Here is a 22,882-nt window from a genome sequence, read left to right as displayed (position 1 = left end):
TGACTTTTATGTAAGAGGCGTGTACTGTCGCTGAAGACACACCTCCTTCACACGGGGTCCAAATTATTAAACGGAAGGAGCATCACTACGGACCAATCAAATGACAGGTGCCTCGTACCCGCGCTGACGATAGCAAGGGATGAACAATTTGATTGGAAATAGAAAAGATACTGCATCACGCTCTTCATTAGGCAGGTTTCCATTGACCCAGGTTAATTCGACAAAAGAAATGTCGCAAAAAAACGAAATCATTGCGACATGTGTAATGGAAACGTCGGATATAGGATACATTTTCTAAAGATCGACAACATTTTTATCGTTCGACAAGCGTGGATTGTTTTGTCGAACTTTCCTTATTGAGACAAATTGAATAAGGCACGTAACTATAAAGCTCCACTCTACACTGCTTGCCAAATCCAACACGTTTCTTTGCAGGACAAGGCTAGTCATGACTTTCAAGAACGCCTGAATTGCTTCGCCTTGTATTTCTGGTTGGCTGGCAAATTTCACCATCCAATTATTTCAGATCTACATGAGTGCAAGTTTCACCATGTGGTGATATGTTGGCACATGAGAATTATTAGAATATGGGGCAAATATTAGTCAATTAATGCATTCAGGGGCAGACTGGGACACGAATTTTGCCCTGGCATTTTATCCACACCAGCCCACATCACTGTGCGCCTCTGATCTAGCCATTTTGTTTGCCTCCCTGTTGTGCTGTTTGTTTCAGCATCTTTTTGTTGTTGCTGTCACCCTATGCTTCTTCTTGTCTGTCTGTCTGTCTGTCTGTCTGTCTGTCTGTCTGTCTGTCTAAAACTGCACTGCAAAAACCACTCTGTCATTTCCTGGTTGCTAAAATAGATAATAGTTCACCTAATTTCAGTTTATGTGATAAAACAAGCAAGTACAGTGTAGGGAATCATTCTACCATTTAAACTGCTGTGAAATATATTTTCCAAAACCAAAATTGTATTTTCAGCTGTTTGAAGCTGGTGTACAAAAGAAAGTAAAAGACGCAAAAACTAAACATAAGAACAGGAAGCATAGAAATAGTGTGCATAGAACAAATCTACCGCTTCTTAGACTTGCTTTCAATGAGAAAGCAATCTTTATTTGGTCGGGTTGCCCAAAAAGTTACATAATGCAGCTTTACGCCTAATACCTAATAAAAGCCAAGCTAACGACCTTGGCTATATTGCAAATTAGTCCCTGTCATATGTGTCCACCCTGAATCAACACCTACCCTAAGTGTTAATTACTACACTCTTAGAAAAAAAGGTGCTATATAGAACCTAAAATCGTTCTTCGGCTGTCCCCATAAGAGAACCCTTTTTGGTTCCAGGTAAGACCCTTTCCACAGGGGGTTCTACATAGAACCCAAACGGGTTCTACCTGGAACCAAAAATGGATCTCATATGGGGACAGCCGAAGAACCCTTTTAGAACCCTTTTTTCCCCTAAAGAGTGTATTACAGGGCTCCAGACTAACATTTTGGTGTCACTGGTGCCACTACCTTGTACAGTTGGTGGCAACAGCCCATGATTTAGTCAGACCCAAATCATAAGTCTTCATCTTATAAAGTAATTAATTCTTTATTAAGAAGTATAATAAAGACTACTGAGGTATTAAATAATTCAGTTATCTAACGCGTCCAAGCAGGAATGCCTGATTGAAGATACAGTATTTTGATGTGCAACCTAATCCAGTGATTGTCATGAATTTTGGGTTGACAATTAGACTATAGTTGCTATATTCTACTGTCCAAATAGGACTCCAGATTTTTTTGTTCAATAGAGATGAATTACATACATATTTATGTGCACCAACTAATATCAGACTAATTGATTTGGGGAAAATGGAAACTCAAAACACATTAACTAGATTGCTAACTCTAAATATAATACCCACTGCTAGTAGTCATGCATTCATACAACAGTAAATGCAATATCCTAAAATAACGTTGCAGTTGAAGCCTACTACACAAGACCTATAGGCATATGCTCTCGCAATGGCCGGTATGCATTTCACACACACCACTCCATATCTCATGGCTGTAAAATAGTTGCTATTCAGCTGAATATTGAGAGTTGAGAAATACGTATTATACCTACAGAAAGCTGAGACCCTCCTCTCTTTGACAAGGACAAGGGGACGAAGCTTCCAAAGCAGTGTTTTTCCCACAATTGCATTTTGAATCGTTATGCTATCAGAACAATTTTTACTCTCAAACACATGGGGGAGAGGAGGGTGGCTCGCTCATCACAAAAAATAATAATAATAATTGTCCAGCCCATCTGGCATTTGCCAGAATTGGCAGATGGTCAATCCGCGATTGCATTCCATCCATGCTGGGTTTTGCAGGTGTGACGTCATTACTTCCATCTGTTTTTATCGACACAAGATAGTTAAATGGAAAGACACCATAGCAGGCAATTGTCACATCTATTTTCTATACAAACTTTCTAAATGTTAACAACAATAAAATCACTGGACAAGTTAATGGAAACATAGCTATTCCTAGTCGCTATGGTGATATGACTTGGATCGACAATTTTTTCTTGAGCGGATGGTCAGGGGGCCTGGAACATAATTACAAATCATTTGTAGACTGCAAATTGACCGCAAGAAGCTCAGATATATTTGACTAGAACATCATTTCAAACCTTGCTTACATTTGTATACGGTCACATATATCGCTCTGTTATGCATGGGAATACTTTGGAAAAGATTTCCAAAATTAAAATCACTTGGAGCTGATTTGCTAGTTTTTTGCTTATTTTTTGCTCAGAAAATTTGGGAGCGGGCCACCAGCTCCAAAATTAAACGTGAATAAACAAAAAAGTCACACCATTCTCTGCTTATTTATCCTTTATGTAATGATTTATGTTATGAAACTCAGGTCAGAATATCCAGTGTTAATTCACTAACACAAGTCCAAAGATTTGATTTGATTTCCAAATATTGCAATTATATTTGCATAATAGGAGGGGATGATGATACCAGAGTAAGCTACAAGGCACTTTTTCTGAATACATTGAGATACAAATGTGACTGGTTAAGAGCAAGAATCCAGAACAATATTGAAAATGTGAAGGTCACATCTAAAGTAGCCCTATACAATATTTACAAGGCCATGTAAAAAGGTTAAAGCTGGAGCTTCCTAGTGTCAAATACAGGATGCTGTCTCAAGCTCTGGGACACAGCAACCATTTGGCAGACGAGGTCTATAACGCATTTTATTACAACTTCACTGTCCTCTGCTGAACAGAATACAAATGACCTGGCTTCAAACTAGTATTGTAGCACCACCTTGTGGCAATACTTCTACTAGATTTTAGACCTTTATACACCACGTAGTGCCTTTTCCACATTTTGTTGTGTTACAGCCTGAATGTAATTCACTGGCCTACACACAATAACCCATATTGTCAAAGTGGAATTATATTTTTCTAAATGTTTACAAATTCATTCAGAATGAAAGGCTGAAATGTCTTGAGTCAAGTACACAACACCTTTCTTATGGCAAGCCTAAATATATTCAGGAATAAAACTGTGCTTAAAACAGGTCACATAATAAGTTGCATGTACTCACTCTGTGTGCAATAGGGTTTAACATGATTTTTAAATGACTACCCCATCTCTGTATCCCACACATACAATTATTTGTAAGGTCCCTAAATCGAGCACTGAATTTCAAACACAGATTCAACCACAAAGACCAGGGAGGATTTCCAATGCCTCGCAAAGGGCACCTATTGGTAGGTGTGTAAAAATACATTTAAAAAAAGCAGACATTGAATATCTCTTTGAGCATGGTGAAGTAATTATTACACTGGATGGTGTATAAATGCACCCAGTCACTACAAAGATACAGGCGTCCTTCCTAACTCAGTTGTTGGAGAGGAAGGAAAGGATTTAACCATGAGGCCAATGGTGGCTTTAAAACAGTTACAAAGTTTAATGGCTGTGATAGAAAATGGAGGATGGATCAGCAACATTGTAGTTACTCCACAATACTAATCTAACTGACATAGTGAAAAGAACGAAGCCTGTACAGGATAAAAAAAATATTCCAAAACATGCATCCTGTTTGCAACAAGGGGGCACTAAAGGAACACATTACTGAATACCATTCTCCATATTTTCAAGCATAGTGGTGGCTGCATCAAGTTATGGGTATGCTTGTAATCGTTAAGGACTGGTAAGTTTTTCAGGATAAAAAAAGAAATGTAACGGAGCCAAGCACAAGCAAAATCCTAGAGGAAAACCTGGTTCAGTGCTTTCCAACGGACACTGGGAGATGAATTCACCTTTCAGCAGAACAATAACCTAAAACACAAGGCCAAATCTACACTGAAGTTGCTTACCAAGAAGACAGTGATTGTTCCTGAGTGGCCGAGTTACGGTTTTGACTTAAATCTACATGAAACTCTATGGCAAGACCTAAAAATGGTTGTCTAGCAATGATCAAAAGAATTTGGAAAATAATAAAAATGGGCAAATGTTGCACAATCCAGGTGTGCAAAGCTCTTAGAGACTCACAGCTGTAATCAATGCAAAAGGTGCTTCTACAAAGTATTTACTCAGGGGTGTGGATAGTTATTTAAATGAGATACTTAAGCATTTCATTTTCAATAATTTACCAAACATTTCCAAAAACATGTTTTCACTTTGTCATTATGGGGTATTGCATGTAGATTGGTGAGAAAAAAAATATTTAATCCATTTTGAATTCAGGCTGTAACACAAAATGTGTAATAAGTGAAGAGGTATGAATACTATCTGAAGGCACTGTACTTTTACACATACTCAGAATGTTACTTGGTGATATGGTGCAGCTAGTGATAAACAACATTTAGAGACAGAAGACAATTTACATACATCCAAAAGTAATTTGAACAGTAAACACACAAACTGCGACCAAACACTGTGGCTGCCTCACCGGGAGCGGCACAAAACAGCTCTTTATGGCGTTCCCACATTAGATTCTGTTTTCCATAACCTAAAAGAAGTTGATTGAAAGCATGTTGGAGCTATTATTTTCCATCATGCGACACCTTCTTGGGATCAAGAAATAGGACAGCATATATATTGATTGGGTGACATTTTTATTGCAGCAGTAGTTTTAGAGGAGCATCTTTTCTGAAATTCAATATCAAAGACAGAAGGAACATTTTTGTGCTTGCCAGTAAAGACATTTACAGTTAACGACAAGGCACGTTAACCCATAGTCAAACGATTAATTTTAAAGCAGCAATCAGCAATTGAAACAATAACAAAGAGTGTCTCGCAGCTATTTCTGTAAAAAGCTGAGGGATGGGGCTGCAGAAATGTAACCGCTCAAATTCATAGACAAAGCTATGGATGCAAGGACTGACCTTCCATGATATCAAAATTATAGTTGTAACCATGTTGAGGCTGTATAGTGTTTGTTTACATTTACCTTGTTTACAAACATGAGTAAAACAAGCTTATATCTTGGGTTCTGATGGGGTATGACAGTTGAACTAAGCTCATGAGGCATTTATAAGTTATATTCTTCAAGAATCAATGGGTACATATGATTCATTTCTAAGTCTAAAAATGTATGCGGCAACTGCAATTTGCCCCTTTAAGTCAGAAATTTCCATTTTGGCTTCTCCACCATTTAGTGGAGTCATGACGACAACTTTAATATGGTACATAAGTCAGCCATAAATCTCAACCTTTTCTTGAATCAGACTAGTGAAACTGCCAATTGCAAAAATGAAAAGTACATGTTATCTGTGGTTTTGACTCTGAATTCCAAAAATCCATAAGGATATTTTACACTGACTGGTGTATTAATCAATAACCTCTGAATGGGCATTAAGAGAATCATATGATTGGACATCAGATGGTTGACAGTTTAATTAAATATGTATTCTGATGCAAAATACAAAAATAAAAACCAAACCATATATTTCACCACATAAGTCTGTATTAGCTAAATGTCTAAAACGATGTCTTTGAAATATACATTTGCAATACAGTAAAACCACAAATATGTTTGCTTTTGTCGTCTGTTCCTTTACTCTTTCCAGACTCAAATTACCATATATTTCCCAATAGGTTGGTTGGTGGTACTATCATAAAGGCTTGTAGTCCAGCTTGGATTCAAGTTTCTTAGAATCTGCAACCTTGCGAACGGCCTTCATGAAATCTTCCTGGGTCACATACTCATGGCCAGCACGGATTGCAAACATACCTGGGAAACACACATAGCAGGGTTCATACAGACTGTGGCAAGTCAAACTCAAGGACTTTCAAGTACTTCTTGGAGCACTAATACAGTTGAAGTCGGAAGTTTACATACACTTGGGTTGGAGTCATTAAAACTCGTTTCTCAACCACTCCACAAATTTCTTGTTAACAAACTATAGTTTTGGCAAGTGGGTTAAGACATCTACTTTGTGCATGACACAAGTAATTTTTCCAACAGTTGTTTACAGACAGATTAATTTATAATTCACTATCACAATTCCAGTAGGTCAGAAGTTTACATACACTAAGTTGACTGTGTCTTTAAACAGCTCGGAAAAATGCCAGAAAATGATGTCATGGCTTTAGAAGCTTCCGATAGGCTAATTGACATAATTTGAGTCAATTGGAGGTGTACCTGTGGATGTATTTCAAGGCCTACCTTCCAACTCAGTGCCTCTTTGCTTGACATTATGGGAAAATCAAAAGAAATCAGCCAAGACCTCAGAAAAACAATTGTAGACCTCCACAAGTCTGGTTCATCCTTGGGAGCAATTTCCAAACGCCTGAAGGTACCACGTTCATCTGTACAAACAATAGTACGCAAGTATAAACACCATGGGACCACGTAGCCGTCATACCGCTCAGGAAGGAGACGTGTTCCGTCTCCAACAGATGAACGTACTTTTGTGCGAAAAGTGCAAATCAATTCCAGAACAACAGCAAAGGACCTTGTGAAGATGCTGGAGGAAACAGGTACAAATGTATCTATATCCACAGTAAAAAGAGTCCTATATCGACATAACCCGAAAGGTCGCTCAGCAAAGAAGAAGCCACTGCTCCAAACCCACCATAAAAAAGCCAGACTACGGTTTGCAACTGCACATGGGGACAAAGATCATACTTTTGGAGAAATGTCCTCTGGTTTGATGAAACAAAAATAGAACTGTTTGGCCATAATGACCATCGTTATGTTTGGAGGAAAAAGGGTGAGGCTTGCAAGCCGAAGAACACTATCCCAACCGTGAAGCACGGGGGTGGCAGCATCATGTTGTGGGGGTGCTTTGCTGCAGGAGGGACTGGTGCACTTCACAAAATAGATGGCATCATGAGGAAAGAAAATTATGTGGATATATTGTAGCAACATCTCAAGACATCAGTCAGGAAGTTAAAGCTTGGTCGTAAATGGGTCTTCCAAATGGACAATGACCCCAAGCATACTTCCAAAGTTCTGACAAAATGGCTTAAGGACTACAAAGTCGAGGTATTAGAGTGGCCATCACAAAGTCCTGACTTCAATCCCATAGAAAATCTGTGGGCAGAACTGAAAAAGCGTGTGCGAGCAAGGAGGCCTACAAACCTGACTCAGTTACACCAGCTCTGTCAGGAGGTACGGGCCAAAATTCACCCAACGTATTGTAGGAAGCTTGTGGAAGGCTACCTGAAACGTTTGACCCAAGTTGAACAATTTAAAGGCAATGCTACCAAATACTAATTGAGTGTATGTAAACTTCTGACCCACTGGGAATGTGATGAAAGAAATAAAAGCTGAAATAAATCATTCTCTCTCTACTATTATTCTGACATTTCAAATTTTTAAATTAAAGTGGTGATCCTAACTGACCTAAGACAGGGAATTTTTACATGGATTAAATGTCAGGAATTGTGAAAAACTGAGTATAAATGTATTTGGCTAAGGTGTATATAAACATCTGACTTCAACTGTATATATTTGTAATAGGTCATATTATGAAATTGTTTCTAGTCACCAACAGATGGCAGTATATCGCCACAACCTCATGAAAAAATAAATAAATAAAATGGACTATTCATTACTACCTTAAAAAGTTCTACTCAATAATACGTGTTTCACAACATACACGAGTGGTAAGTCAGGACTGACGATGTTGACTGATTTCCTCATATGAACTGTAACTCAGTAAAATCTTTGAAATTGTTGCATTTATATTTTTGTTCAGTGTACATAATATATTGTCTTTATATTTAAAATTGTCTTTATAATTCACAAAATGTTAGGTCCCACAGGCTGTCCCAACACAGACATGAAAATGAATTCTGACAGTGTAAAAGACCTTAGTTGATTCTAAAAGTTTGTATTTTATACCCATTTGAAGAGAAAGAAGTTATGAATGTGTTTGATAAGATTAAAGACTCTCAGGACCCTATTTACATTTTAGGGGACCCCACATGGGTCCCGGACCACACATGGGTCATGGACCCCCTAGTTTGGGAACTACTGTACTACTAACACCTCAATCACTCCTACAGAGTCATTGTACAATTGGTACGCAGCATCATCTGGATGTATGTGCAACAAAAGTTCAACCTTCACCTTCTGCTACCATTTCTGTCAAGCCGTTTACGCATACGTTCGATAAATCCAAGGTATGCACCACACAGAACGCACTGCAACTGCCTCTGCAACGCTGAAAGTCAAACGCAGTGTTCCATTGGAAATGAATGTACAGTACTTCTGGTGTACCAAAATGCAATGACGCTGTCGGTGTGATCAAGGCGTAACCTCTCTCCCTGCTTGCGTCAATGCTTCCTCTCTCTGTGCATCTCCTTTACCTCCTTCATTACAGCCTGACACACCACTGTATGTCTCACTACTCTCAATAAAGAAATATAATTTTGTTAGAACTTATAGTAGCCCATCTTTCGATTATAGCTACCTTAATTTCAGTCAACTGCTCATGCTGCGGTCAGGCTCCGTTCAACGTTAGCTTCTAACTTCATCCTTCCAGCCAGGTAGTTATAGTTAGCTACCTGGCTAATAGCCGGAGCCCTTGAGCTACCTAGCTAGACATCTGACTGAAATATCAGCGACAATTTACCAGTTGTACACTCATTCGCTAAGTCAGGGGTTGGTTTGTTTGGGGGATGTCTGTTGAAGTCAAGGGTTGTTAAAATAATTCCCACTGTCAGTGACGTCTCTCTCCTACTTGCCACTGTAGGTCTGGGCTGAGGTAGTTTGTTTCACCTCTCGGCCTATGTCGTGGGCAGAGTTTCCCGCTGGACAGAGTGGTGAATGAATGCGCTGCTAACAAGGCAAATCCGGGGGAGCAGACGAACATAAGCATACATGAATAATTTAGGATTCCCCTCGTTCGCAGAGGTAGGGACGATTAAAACTCAGATCAAGAAGCCTTCAGAGCGGTGATCAACGCTGGGAACGCAATAAGTGGGTAAATGATAATTAACAAAAAGGTGAGTAAACACTATTTCCCAAATAAAGAAGGTGTAAACGCCATTCACCCTCCACTACATCCCTGGTTAGGTCTGGCAAAACCCATTCAGGAACATCAATATCCTGCAGGCAAGTATGAATCGACATTTGCCTGGCTATCGATGTGACATTTGGCAGCGCCTAATCAGTACAGGTACATTTTTCTAATATTTTTCATATTAACATATTTGATAGTTCTCTGTTCTCATTTTAATTCAAGTACTTTTCAAGTAGCAACTTGAGAAAATGACAGATTTTCAAGGTATTCTAATACTTGAATTCCAGAGTGCCAAATTCAAGTACTTTAAGCACCTTGTGCAAACCCTAATATAGGAACAGACTGAGTGAATGGCTTGTTTTTAAGATGCAAAATATACAGTTATAGAGTGTATTGGATAGGTTATTAACCTGCTTCAGTGCACACGTTCCTTAAATCAGCTCCATTAAATCCATCAGACAACTTTACAATGGCCTCGTAATCTGCAAAGAAATTCAAGTTACAGCCCACAATGAAATTCACAACATGCAACTTCATTTCATCACAAAATAATGTCACATCCACAGCACATTTCCAGTCCCTAAACTCACCCATCTCTCCATGCTTAGTGATTGGTCCAGAGTGTATCTTCAGAATGTCCATCCGAGCCTGCTCATTGAGCAGCTCGATATCTGTAAAGACAAAGCCAGAAGTTAAGAGTCCTGCTGTTCCTTGTCATTTACCAAGTCCTAGTTACTTTTCAGCCACTTGCCCTGGCCCTTTGGGGAAGTGACTAGGTGCTGAAATGGAACCAGGACCAAAGGTTTTTTGCAACATGATTATCTATGCTTCTCAAACGAGGATAGTTAAAAGTCTCGCGAGGAAACATACGGATCTTGCGGTCCAGTCTCCCTGGCCTTAGAAGGGCAGGGTCCAGTGTGTCCGGACGGTTGGTAGCCATGATCATCTTCACTCTGTGCAGGGTGTCAAAGCCATCCATTTGGTTCAGCAGCTAGACAGGACAGACAAAAAAGTTAGCATCTTCAGTCTTAATTGCCTGATAAAACCAACAGGTTCAGCCTTTAACACTTTGAGGCTCAATAATATGAGTAGTACCACATAGTTTCTAACCCAGAAGCCCAACACTTCCGGGAACGATTGCAAAGCAGAAGTCAATGAGAGAAGAGAATAATTCTTCCTAGGTTCTAAAAAAATTCTCAATCTATAAAAGGCACAACCTATATTCGAGCAAATGACTTACAGGGTACCTCTCAACCCCAATTTCAGCCTTGGCACAACCCCTTAAAACAAAAGCAAAAAAATGCATTCAGGTAAGAAGTTGTGGGTAGGGGGAATTGCTCAAAAATAGGAATTTTGGGGTGGGTAAATGTAGTTGTAACTGATCCCAACACTTTCACATTAAAGCTTACTTACCAGAAATCTGCTGGCATGCGCTGATAAAAAAAAGTATGTGCATTGTGAGCAATTATGGCTCCGGACAGTTCTCACACTGGTAAGGCACAGAGTTCCTGACATCTATTGCCACTTGCGGTGTTAAGTTTGAATCTCCCATCAGGTGCAAAAACAATCTTTGAACTGTGGACTCACATTTATTGCGGTATTGTGTTGGAAAGAAAAGTGCAATCACCACCTTAAAAATGAAGATTTGGGGCTCAATTCAATTGAAAGCGCATTGCAGTATTTACACAGTAGCTCTTTTTCCAATGGTGAAATGGTGAAACTCAGATCAGTCTTGGGTACTGTATTTAAAAAAAAATAAAACTTCCACTAGTGCCAGGGTGACCCCTCTCACAAGTATGCTTTCACTTTTCAAAATTAGAAGTGTGTGGGCATGGGATGAATATTGTAAATAAAGGATAAAAAAATTATGATAATACAAGACACTATCTGCCCCATGTGGGATTAGAACTCACAACCACAGAACTACTAAGCAAACTTTCTCAGCGGACTGCGCCACAAATCAGTCCGCTGTTGGGAAACAAAAATACTGTACAACACGTTGACATGACTATTGGCATCTATTTCTTGTTACGATAGATATAGCTATGAATATAAACGGCTAATCCTCATAGCATCATGCCAAATATATTGGCACACTCCACTTACCTAGACCACTGCCAAATAAGGTGCGATGTCACCTGCTTTTATAGTGAGCCTTGAGGTGGTACCACCCAGCACATCCAGAATGGAGTTCCTCTACACCACAATTTAAATGATAGAGTTGAACCACTAGGAGCAAAAAGACTAGATTTACTACTACTAAAATATTACCTTTGCAACAAACTGTGAAATTGAAAACCAGAAATCACTAGTTTCACTATAACTAAGACATCTGGTCTTTGATGAAAAACATGTTTTTTCATGAAAGTTACTCTTTAAGTAGCTGAATGTGTTTTTACTCCAACCTCGTGAAAGTGACAAACTGACACGTTTTCATTTTAGTCAAAAACAACTTTACATCAAAGGAGTGCCTTTGATTTGACGGCCTCCACATGCGCAGTCCGGCGCGAGACGACCGTTAGAGCCGATGATGTGTTTCTGCGCGTGAGCTTAGCTAGCCAACGTTGCCATGACATCGCCTACAAGCATGATCTGGGATTTCTATCAGGGAAGCAGTTTCTACATACACTACCGTTCAAAAGTTTGGGGTCTGTCACGTCCTGACCAGCAGAGGGAGTAGTTGTTTAGTATTTTGGTCAGGACGTGGCAGAGGGATGTTTCTTTTGTATGGTGGGGGTTTTGTGTGTGTTAGAGAGGGGTGTTTGATATATGTGTTCCTGGGTTTAGGGTGTATGTTCTAGGTTAGTTGTTCTAGGTTGTATTTCTGCATGTTGTCTAGTTTAGGTTTTCTATGTTTAGGTTTGGGTGCTGGACTCTCAATTGGAGGCAGGTGTTTCTCGTTGCCTCTCATTGAGAGTCCTATATATGGGTAATTGTTTGGTTTAGTGTTTGTGGGAGATTGTTTCTTGTTTTGCGTGTGTGAGCATTACAAGACTGTATTGTTGATCGTTCGTTCTTCTTTTGTTATTTTTGGTGTTTCCTTGGTTCAAATAAATATCAAGATGAGCATCCACATTCCTGCTGCATTTTGGTCCTCCATTCCGGACGACAACCGTGACAGAATCTCCCACCACAAACGGACCAAGCAGCAGAGTAAGGAGCAAAGGGATTTCGAGATGGACTGGCGGGAGAAATGGACCTGGGAGGAAATTCTGGACAGGGCTGGACCTTGGCACCAAGCTGGGGAATATAGTCGCCCAAAGGAGGAAATCGAGGCAGCCAAGGCGGAGAGGCGGAGGTACGAGGCCTTGTACGCGCTGAGGGAGAAGCACGAGAGGCACCCCCAATAATTTTTTTTGGGGGGGGCACACGGGTAGTTTGGCTGGGCCAAGGATGAGCCATAAGCCAGCTACCCGTGTTTATATGGAGGACCGTATGGAGTGGAGGGCGCCGTGTTTTGCTGAAGTGCGCACAATCTCGCCCATACGCACGCACAGTCCAGTGCGAGTTATTCCAGCCCCTCGCAGATGCCGTGCTAGAGTAGGCATCCAGCCTGGTAGGAGGATGCCTGCGCAGCGCGTCTGGTCACTGGTGCGCCTCCAAGGACCAGGCTACCCTACGCCCGCTCTACGCACGGCAACCAGCAGGCCCCTGCACAGCCCAGTTCGCCCTGTGCTAGCACCCCGCTCGTACAGAGCTACTAGTTCCATCCAGCCAGGACGGGTTGTGCAGGAGGTGAGATCAAGACTGCCTGTGCGCCTCCATGGCCCGGTGTTTCCAGTTCCTGTCTCTCGTGCTGACCCGGAAGTGCGAAACCCCAGTCTGGCACGTCCAGTACCAGCACCAGGCTTCCAGTGCGCAACCCAGTCCGACTCGGCCTGTTCCCGCTCCCCGCACTAGCCCTGAGGTGCGTGTTCCCAGGCTGATACCTCCAGTACCAGCACCACGCATCAGGCTTCCAGTGCGTCAGCCCAGTCCGACTCGGCCTGTTCCCGCTCCCCGCACTAGCCCTGAGGTGCGTGTCCCCAGGCTGATACCTCCAGTACCAGCACCACGCATCAGGCTTCCAGTGCGTCAGCCCAGCCTCGAGAGTTCGGCACCAGTGTGCGGTCCAGAGTATCCGGCACCAGTGTGCGGTCCAGAGTATCCGGCACCAGTGTGCGGTCCAGAGTATCCGGCACCAGTGTCTAGTCCGGAACCGAGGGGGTCTGCCTGCGACCCGGGACCGAGGGGGTCTGCCTGCGACCCGGGACCGAGGGGGTCTGCCTGCGACCCGGAACCGAAGGGGTCTGCCTATGACCCGGAACCAAGGGAGTCTATCAGCAACCCGGAACTGAGTAAGTCTATTGACGATCCAGAACTAAATATAAGTAACTGTGTTTCAAATGAGTCTGCCTACAGTGTGGAATGGAAGAGGTCTGCCTACGATCCGGAACGAGGGGAGTCTGCCTACGGACCGAAACTGATCAAGTCTGTCTGCATTCTGGATGACAGTAGGCCGGAGCCTGAACCACCACCTGTATAGGTGGGTTGGGGAGGGGGGGTGTAGCACAAGTGACGGCAGCCACCCTCCCTTCCCTCCCTTTAGTTTAGGGGGATTTTTTTGTTGTTGTTTTGGGTTTTTTGTTTAGTTATGAGGTGCATCTGGGGTCTGCACCTTTAGGGGGGGGGGGGGGTACTGTCACGTCCTGACCAGCAGAGGGAGTAGTTGTTTAGTATTTTGGTCAGGACGTGGCAGAGGGATGTTTGTTTTGTATGGTGGGGGTTTTGTGTGTGTTAGAGGGGTGTTTGATTTATGTGTTCCTGGGTTTAGGGTGTATGTTCTAGGTTAGTTGTTCTAGGTTGTATTTCTGCATGTTGTCTAGTTTAGGTTTTCTATGTTTAGGTTTGGGTGCTGGACTCTCAATTGGAGGCAGGTGTTTCTCGTTGCCTCTGATTGAGAGTCCTATATATGGGTAATTGTTTGGTTAAGTGTTTGTGGGAGATTGTTTCTTGTTTTGCAAGTGTGAGCCTTACAAGACTGTGTTGTTGATCGTTCGTTCTTCTTTTGTTATTTTGGTGTTTTCTTGGTTCAAATAAATATCAAGATGAGCATCCACATTCCTGCTGCATTTTGGTCCTCCATTCCCGACGACAACCGTGACAGGGTCACTTAAATGTCCTTGTTTTTGAAAGAAAAGCACATTTTCTGTCCATTAAAATAACATCAAATTGATCAGAAATACAGTGTAGACAATGTTGTTGTAAAGGACCATTGTAGCTGGAGACGGCTGATTTTTAATGGAATATCTACATGGGCGTACAGAGGCCCATTATTAGCAACCATCACTCCTGTGTTCCAATGGCACGTTGTGTTAGCTAATCCAAGTTCATCATTTTAAAAGGCTAATTGATCATTAGAAAACCCTTTTGCAATTATGTTAGCACAGCTGAAAACTGTTGTCCTAATTAAAAAAGCAATAAAACTGGCCTCCTTTAGACTAGTTGAGTATCTGGAGCATCAGCATTTGTGGGTTCGATTACAGGCTCAAAATGGCTCGAAACAAAGAACTTTCTTCTGAAACTCGTCAGTCTATTCTTGTTCTGAGAAATGAAGGCTATTGCATGCGAGAAATTGCCAAGAAACTGAAGATCTCGTACAACACTGTGTACTACTCACTTCACAGTACACCGCAAACTGGCTCTAACCAGAATATAAGAGGAGTGGGAGACCCCGGTGCACAATTGAGCAAGAGGACAAGTACATTAGTGTCTAGTTTGAGAACCAGACGCCTCACAAGTCCTCAACTGGCAGCTTCATTAAATAGTACCCCCAAAACACCAGTCTCAACGTCAACAGTGAAGAGGCGACTCCTGGATACTGGCCTTCTAGGGCCTCTGTAAATATTCCATAAAAATAAAATGTTTTTTTTTTTATCAGCCGTTTCCAGCTACAATTGTCTTTTACAGCAACATTAACAATGTCTACACTGTATTTCTGATCAATTTGATGTTCTTTTAATGGACAAAAAATGTGCTTTTCTTTAAAAAACAAGGATATTTCTAAGTGACGCCAAACTTTTGAATGGTAGTGTATCTTCATACTAAACCATCTTCGGTAGTACTTTGTGTGCAGTTAAGCTTATGGTTGTTCTCTGTTGAGAGACTCACCTCCATCAGTGTCCTCTGGATTTCTCTGTCTGCAGACGTCCCCTCAGAGAAACGACGACCACCTGTTAAACAGACAAAGACTCGTGTGTGTCTGGAACTCTATAGAAATCAACAAACGGATTGAACAATAGTCTGTAGCTCTAGTTCATGTACCGATGGCATCAATCTCATCCATGAACATGATGCAGGGCTGGTGGTCCCTGGAATAGTTGAACATCTCTCGGATCAGCCTAGCGCTCTCACCAATGTACTTGTCCACTATGGAGCTGGACACCACCTTTAGAAAATTGCAATCAAGCTGGCTAGCAACTGCTCTGGCCAAAAGTGTCTTTCCAGTTCCTGAAAACCATGAAAAGAAAATACAGTAAATTATAAAGCACATAATACTGGCTTCTGGAAAGCAGGCCTCAGGCTAACATGTAGTGTTATCAGAAAACCAGGCCAGTTGATCTCCTCACCTGGGGGTCAGTAGAGCCTTTAGGGGGATGATGCCCACCCTCAGGAAGAGCTCAGGGTTGGTAAGAGGCAGCTCAATCACCTGAAACAACATTTTCAAATCAAATTTTATTTGTCACAAACATGTTTAGCATATGTTATTGTGGGTGTAGCGAAATGCATCAACATCCATCCCTCTCACAATTGGACCATAAATATCTTCCGCACTCTCAATTTTATTTGCTCAACTCCTGTATCCTCCCTCCTCTCTGGCCTCCATTTAAAATGAGGAGAGGTGGCAAGTAGAGGGAATGTGGACAAAAATACACTTGTATGAAGTGAGACTCCTTCTCCAATTGTGCGTCATCAGGCAAATTAAGTTTACAGGGTGGAATCCCCCAAGAAATGTATAAAGTGATAAAAAAAAACATTTAGCTAGTTGTGCAAAACATTTGACAGATAAAAGGATAAGTAGCATATCCTTTTTAAATGTTTGCATGCTTTTTTCCTTCGAGAAAACAATAGCCGATTAAAAAGGCAGTGTATCAGATTTCAAAACTCTTCCGCGAAGGACTTGTGCTTCCTCGCCAAAAGGAGTCTATCGAGGAGGTGAGGACCATTTTCCTACTAACGAATTGACACTCTCCTCGACCACTCGGGTTCCGGGTCACGGAGGAGAGATGGCGGACTTTTCCCAAATGAGAAAAAGCCTCCAGAAAAAGCTAACTCTGTCCTGTATGGATAAAGTGTGTGTCTATGCCTCACTGACCTCTCTGATCTGCTCAGCCAAGCCTCCGATCTCAGAGTAGGAGGCGCTGCCAGGGTCTTCATGAGACGTGTTGTACACAAGGGGGTCCACCTCTCTGGGAAGGTACCTGCATGGGGGAACAGCACACCGATATGTCATCACAGTGTGCCTTTGTTCTTACTGATTATATAGGTCATGGAGATGTCTTATAAGCAGAATAAATATAATTTGTTTTACTAAAAATGCTTTCAATAGGGAGACTGTTGCAGAAAGTCGGATGCAGGCTAACACAATACAATGGTGTTTTGCTTGGTAAACATATGAAATAGTAAGAGGCATCATAGACCTGGGAGAGTACACCAACTCACCTCATGTTAGTCAGAGTGATCATATCCAATGCAACTCTAGTACCAGGTTTGAGCATAGCCTTGTCCAGCTGGGTGACAAAATATAAGGTTGGCACCTCAAGCATAATCAATATGAAATGGGAAGTGAAATGCAAGTTGCAATGTTACTTGTAAATATTTTGTTGTGGCTATGGGTTTTGACCTACCTGCCGTCTGCATCCAACCACATTCGTGGGCCATTGGTTGCTTTGACAATGACTGAATTCCACGAAAGGATAGAAGAAAACCCCACGTTACACCCAATATAGTCAATGCAAGCTAGTAGGAACATTTCAACTTTTTCATCCATGTAGGCCTAGCGGTAGATTCAACAAAACAACATCATATACAGCAAAGGACTTACATTTCTCCTCTGTTAGCTGCTTCAGGACCTCACCAACAATCTAGAGAGGAGTCAAGAGAGGCCGTTGTAAATTAAAAAACAGTATATCAAGGCTTCTGATGACTTGGGATTAAACTTGCAGTCACCTGTCCAACACTTTGTAGAGCTTTCAGATCATTTTCTGATTTTTCATACTGTTTTGTCTGTTCTCTCAGTTGTTCATGCACTGTAAAGACAAACAAAAACAAATAAAATGATTGACACTGACTACATGTGTATAATCACTCAGGCTGTCAGCATCATCATCTGGTCGACCAAGTCAGCGACCCAGCTAACACTAGCTAGTTGGCTAGCTAACTAATGTTATAAAACTAGCTTGCTCGTTCGGGTGCGTCCTAAACATTGTGCATAAATAAAAGGTACATGAACAGTTACACACTAGATAGTTTAGTATAAATAACCTGGTGTTGAACTCATTTTCAAGGCTACTATAGCTATATTAGTCTAGCTAGCTAGGTAACTGAAGAGGTTACATTATGATGACAAAGCTACATGGACAGTTCTTGTGGCTGTAAAAGCCTGGCTATGGACAGAAACAATACATACATTATTTCAAGCGTCCATCAATTTCTTTGTGCTCAAGCAATTTCTTTCTGTAATCTTGAAGTCCCTTGTCTCTGGGATCCGCCACGATGCCTTGAAAAAAACGGCTCTGCCACGCAGAATTGTGGGATTGAAAGTTGTGACATCAGAGGAAATGTTTTTGCCATGTTTACAGTATGTTTTTTATTTATTTATTATTTCACCTTTATTTAACCAGGTAGGCTAGTTCTCATTTGCAACTGCGACCTGGCCAAGATAAAGCATAGCAATTCGACACATACAACACAGAGTTATACATGGAATAAACCAAACATACAGTCAATAATACAGTAGAACAAAAGAAAACAAAAAGTCTATATGCAGTGAGTGCAAATGAGGTAAGTTAAGGCAATAAATAGGCCATGGTGGCGAAGTAATTACAATATAGCAATTAAACACTGGAATGGTAGATGTACAGAAGATGAATGTGTAAGTAGAGATACTGGGGGCAAAGGAGCAAGATAAATAAATACAGTATGGGGATGAGGTAGGTAGATAGATGGGCTGTTTACAGATGGGCTATGTACAGGTGCAGTGATCTGTGAGCTGCTCTGACAGCTGGTGCTTAAAGCTAGTAAGGGAGATATGAGTCTCCAGCTTCAAAGATTTTTGCAGTTAGTTCCAGTCATTGGCAGCAGAGAACTGGAAGGAAAGACGACCAAAGGAGGAATTGGCTTTGGGGATGACCAGTGAGATATACCTGCTGGAGCGTGTGCTACGAGTGGGTGCTGCTATGGTGACCAGTGAGCTGAGATAAGGCGAGGCTTTACCTAGCAGAGACTTGTAGATAACCTGTAGCCAGTGGGTTTGGCGACGAGTATGAAGCGAGGGCCAACCAACGACAGTGTACAGGTCGCAATGGTGGGTAGTGTATGGGGCTTTGGTGACAAAACGGATGGCACTGTGATAGACTGCATCCAGTTTGTTGAGTAGAGTGTTGGAGGCTATTTTATAGATGACATCACCGAAGTCGAGGATTGGTAGGATGGTCAGTTTTACGAGGGTATGTTTGGCAGCATGAGTGAAGGATGCTTTGTTGCGATATAGGAAGCTGATTCTAGAATTCATTTTGGATTGGAGATGCTTCATGTGAGTCTGTAAGGAGAGTTTACAGTCTAACCAGACACCCAGGTATTTGTAGTTGTCCACGTATTCTAAGTCAGAGCCGTCCAGAGTAGTGATGCTGGACGGGCGAGCAGGTGCGAGCAGTGATCGATTGAATAGCATGCATTTAGTTTTACTTGCGTTTAAGAGCAATTGGAGGCCACGGAAGGAGAGTTGAATGGCATTGAAGCTCGTCTGGAGGTTAGTTAACACAGTGTCCAAAGAGGGGCCAGAAGTATACAGAATGGTGTCGTCTGCGTAGAGGTGGATCAGAGAATCACCAGCAGCAAGAGCAACATCATTGATGTATACAGAGAAGAGAGTCGGCCCGAGAATTGAACCCTGTGACACACCCATAGAGACTGCCAGAGGTCCGGACAACAGGCCCTCCGATTTGACACACTGAACTCTATCAGAGAAGTAGTTGGTAAACCAGGCGAGGCAATCATTTGAAAAACCAAGGCTGTTGAGTCTGCCACTAAGAATGTTGGGATTGACAGAGTCGAAAGCCTTGGCCAGGTCGATGAATATGGCACAATAATGTCTCTTATCGATGGCGGTTATGATGTCGTTTAGGATCTTGAGCGTGGCTGAGGTGCACCCATGACCAGCTCGGAAACAAGATTGCATAGCGGATAAGGTATGGTGGGATTCGAAATGGTCGGTGATCTGTTTGTTAACTTGGCTTTCGAAGACCTTAGAAAGACAAGGTAGGATAGATATAGGTCTGTAGCAGTTTGGATCCAGAGTGTCAGCCCCTTTGAAGAGGGGGTTGACCGCAGCAGCTTTCCAATCTTTGGGAATCTCAGACGATACAAAAGAGAGGTTGAACAGGCTAGTAATAGGGGTTGCAACAATTTCGACAGGTAATTTTAGAAAGAGAGGGTCGGCTGATTTGTATGGGTCCAGATTTTGCAGCTCTTTCAGAACATCAGCTATCTGGATTTGGGTGAAGGAGAAATGGTGGGGGCATTGGTGGGTTACTGTGGAGGGTGCCGGGCAGATGACCGGGGTAGGGGTAGCCAGGTGGAAAGCATGGCCAGCCGTAGAGAAATGCTTATTGAAATTCTCAATTATAGTGGATTTATCGGTGGTAACAGTGTTTCCTAGCCTCAGAGCAGTGGGCAGCTGGGAGGAGGTGCTCTTATTCTCCATGGACTTTACAGTGTCCCAGAACTTTTTTGAGTTAGTACTACAGAATGCACATTTCTGTTTGAAAAAGCTAGCCTTAGCTTTCCTAACTGCCTGTGTATATTTGTTCCTAACTTCCCTGAAAAGTTGCATATCACAGGGGCTATTCGATGCTAATGCAGTGGGGCATGCTTATTTAAGATGGTGAGGAAGGCCCTTTTAAAGAATAGCCAGGCATCATCTACTGACAGGATGAGGTCAATGTCATTCCAGGATACCCCGGCCAGGTCGATTAGAAAGGCCTGCTCGCAAAAGTGTTTTAGGGAGCGTTTGACAGTGATGAGGGGTGGTCGTTTGGTCGCAGACCCATTACGGATGCAGGCAATGAGGCAGTGATTGCTGAGATCTTGATTGAAAACAGCAGAGGTGTATTTGGAGGGCGAGTTAGTTAGGATGACATCTATGAGGGTGCCCGTGTTTACAGATTTGGGGTTGTACCTGGTAGGTTCATTGATCATTTGTGTGAGATTGAGGGCATCAAGCTTAGATTGTAGGATGGCCGGGGTGTTAAGCATGTCCCAGTTTAGGTCACCTAGTAGCACGAGCTCAGAAGATAGATGGGGGGCAATCAATTCACATATGGTATTGAGGGCACAGCTGGGGGCAGAGGGAGGTCTATAGCAAGCGGCAAAGGTACATTTTTGAAGTAGAAGCTCGAATTGTTTATGTACAGACTTGGATAGTAATACAGAGGCTATCTTTGCAGTAGATTGCAACACCGCCCCCTTTGACAGTTCTATCTTGGCGGAAAATATTATAGTTAGCGATGGAGATTTCAGGGTTTTTGATGGTTTTCCTAAACCAGGATTCAGACACGGCTAAGACATCGGGGTTGGCAGAGTGTGCTAAAGCAGTGAGTAAAACAAACATAGGAAGTAGGCTTCTAATGTTAACATGCATGAAACCAAGGCTTTTACGGTTACAGAAGTCAACAAATGAGAGCACCTGGGGAGTGGGAGTGGAGCTAGGCACTGCAGGACCTGGATTAACCTCCACATCTCCAGAGGAACAGAGGAGGATTAGGATAAGGGTATGGCTAAAGGCTATACGAACTGGCCGTCTAGCACGTTCGGAACGGAGAGTAAAAGGAGCAGGTTTCTGGGCACGATAGCATAGATTCAAGGCATAGTGTACAGACAAAGGTAAGGTAGGATGTGAGTACATTGGAGGTAAACCTAGGCATTGAGTAATGATGAGAGAGATATAGTCTCTAGAGACGTTTAAACCAGGTGATGTCATTGCATATGTTGGAGGTGGAACAACATGGTTGGTTAAGGCATATTGAGCAGGGCTAGAGGCTCTACAGTGAAATAAGACAGTAATCACTAACCAGGACAGTAATGGACGAGGCATATTGATATTAGAGAGAGGCATGCGTAGCCAAGTGAACATATGGGTCCAGTGAGTGGTTGGGCTGACTGGGGACACGGCGATTCAGACAGTTAGCAGGCCGATGCTAACAAGCTAACAGTTAGTAGGCCGGGGCTAAACAAGCTAGCAGTTAGCAGACCGGGGCTGGCAAGCTAGCAGTTAGCAGACTGGGTTAGCAAGCAAGCAGTTGGCAGACCAAGGCAAGCAAGCTAGCAGTTAACAGACCGGTGCTAGCAAGTTAGCCTTTGGGGGACGTCGCGATGGGGGTAAGTCTGTTTTTGCCTCTTCGTGCGGTGACATCGATAGACCAGTCGTGGAATTAGTTGTCACAGGAACGTCGTAATTAATTTTAAGTGGATTTAATTGTGCGTTGATTTAACTTTGCATTGAGAACATGTGACATTTTTGTGAAGACATTAATTCAAAACAACATATGAGTAGTATTTTGTGGAGCTTTAACAAATTAATTCAATTTACCGTTTACCCTCAATGACTAATTTCACGTTCAAGTGCTAGTCGGAACTCAGGAACTCAGTAATGTCCGACTTACTAACTGGTTGAACCCGGAACGTGTATAACTACTATAACCGGTTAGTTTGTCTGACGTTTTCGAGTTTCCTAGTATTTAAAGTTACAAAAGCAATGTACCATGCCATAAAGGATTCATTTGAACTCAATGGGCACAGTCTCAGCGGTCCAACATCAATCTGGCTTGAGTCACAGAGGGCAGGGATGGTCAGTCAGTGGGGTGATGGAGTTGAACAGATAAGTTATTTGATACAGGGGGTTACTAAAGGGTTGTGACAGTCAGGGTTTAAACTTTAGGTTGGAGAACTTGGTAAGACACCTTGGTTTTGGAGTGAACTAGGCCTATCAACCGCCCAAAACAATCGTCATAGGGATAATTAGTTTGTTTTGTTTTACTTCTAATGGTTCTAATACTTCTAACTGAGCTTGAACCTGTAGTTAACCGCAAACAATAGGATAAAACCAGAGTGGTTGGTTTCTCTCAGCGGAGTGGCGGCCACGGCGGCGCCCTCCA

General features: G+C 42.3%; 1 pseudogene; it reads right to left on the bottom strand.

The window, feature by feature from the left end:
• Nucleotides 1-6,110: 6,110 nt before the first annotated feature.
• The window catches only part of LOC115172070 (26S proteasome regulatory subunit 10B-like), a 41,577-nt pseudogene continuing 24,805 nt past the window's right edge, over nt 6,111-22,882 (bottom strand).

Source organism: Salmo trutta, chromosome 33 (genome assembly GCF_901001165.1).
Source record: "Salmo trutta chromosome 33, fSalTru1.1, whole genome shotgun sequence".
Taxonomy (NCBI): domain Eukaryota; kingdom Metazoa; phylum Chordata; class Actinopteri; order Salmoniformes; family Salmonidae; genus Salmo; species Salmo trutta.
The sequence above is the reverse complement of the archived record's forward strand: the minus strand, read 5'-3'. Positions and strand labels throughout refer to the sequence as shown.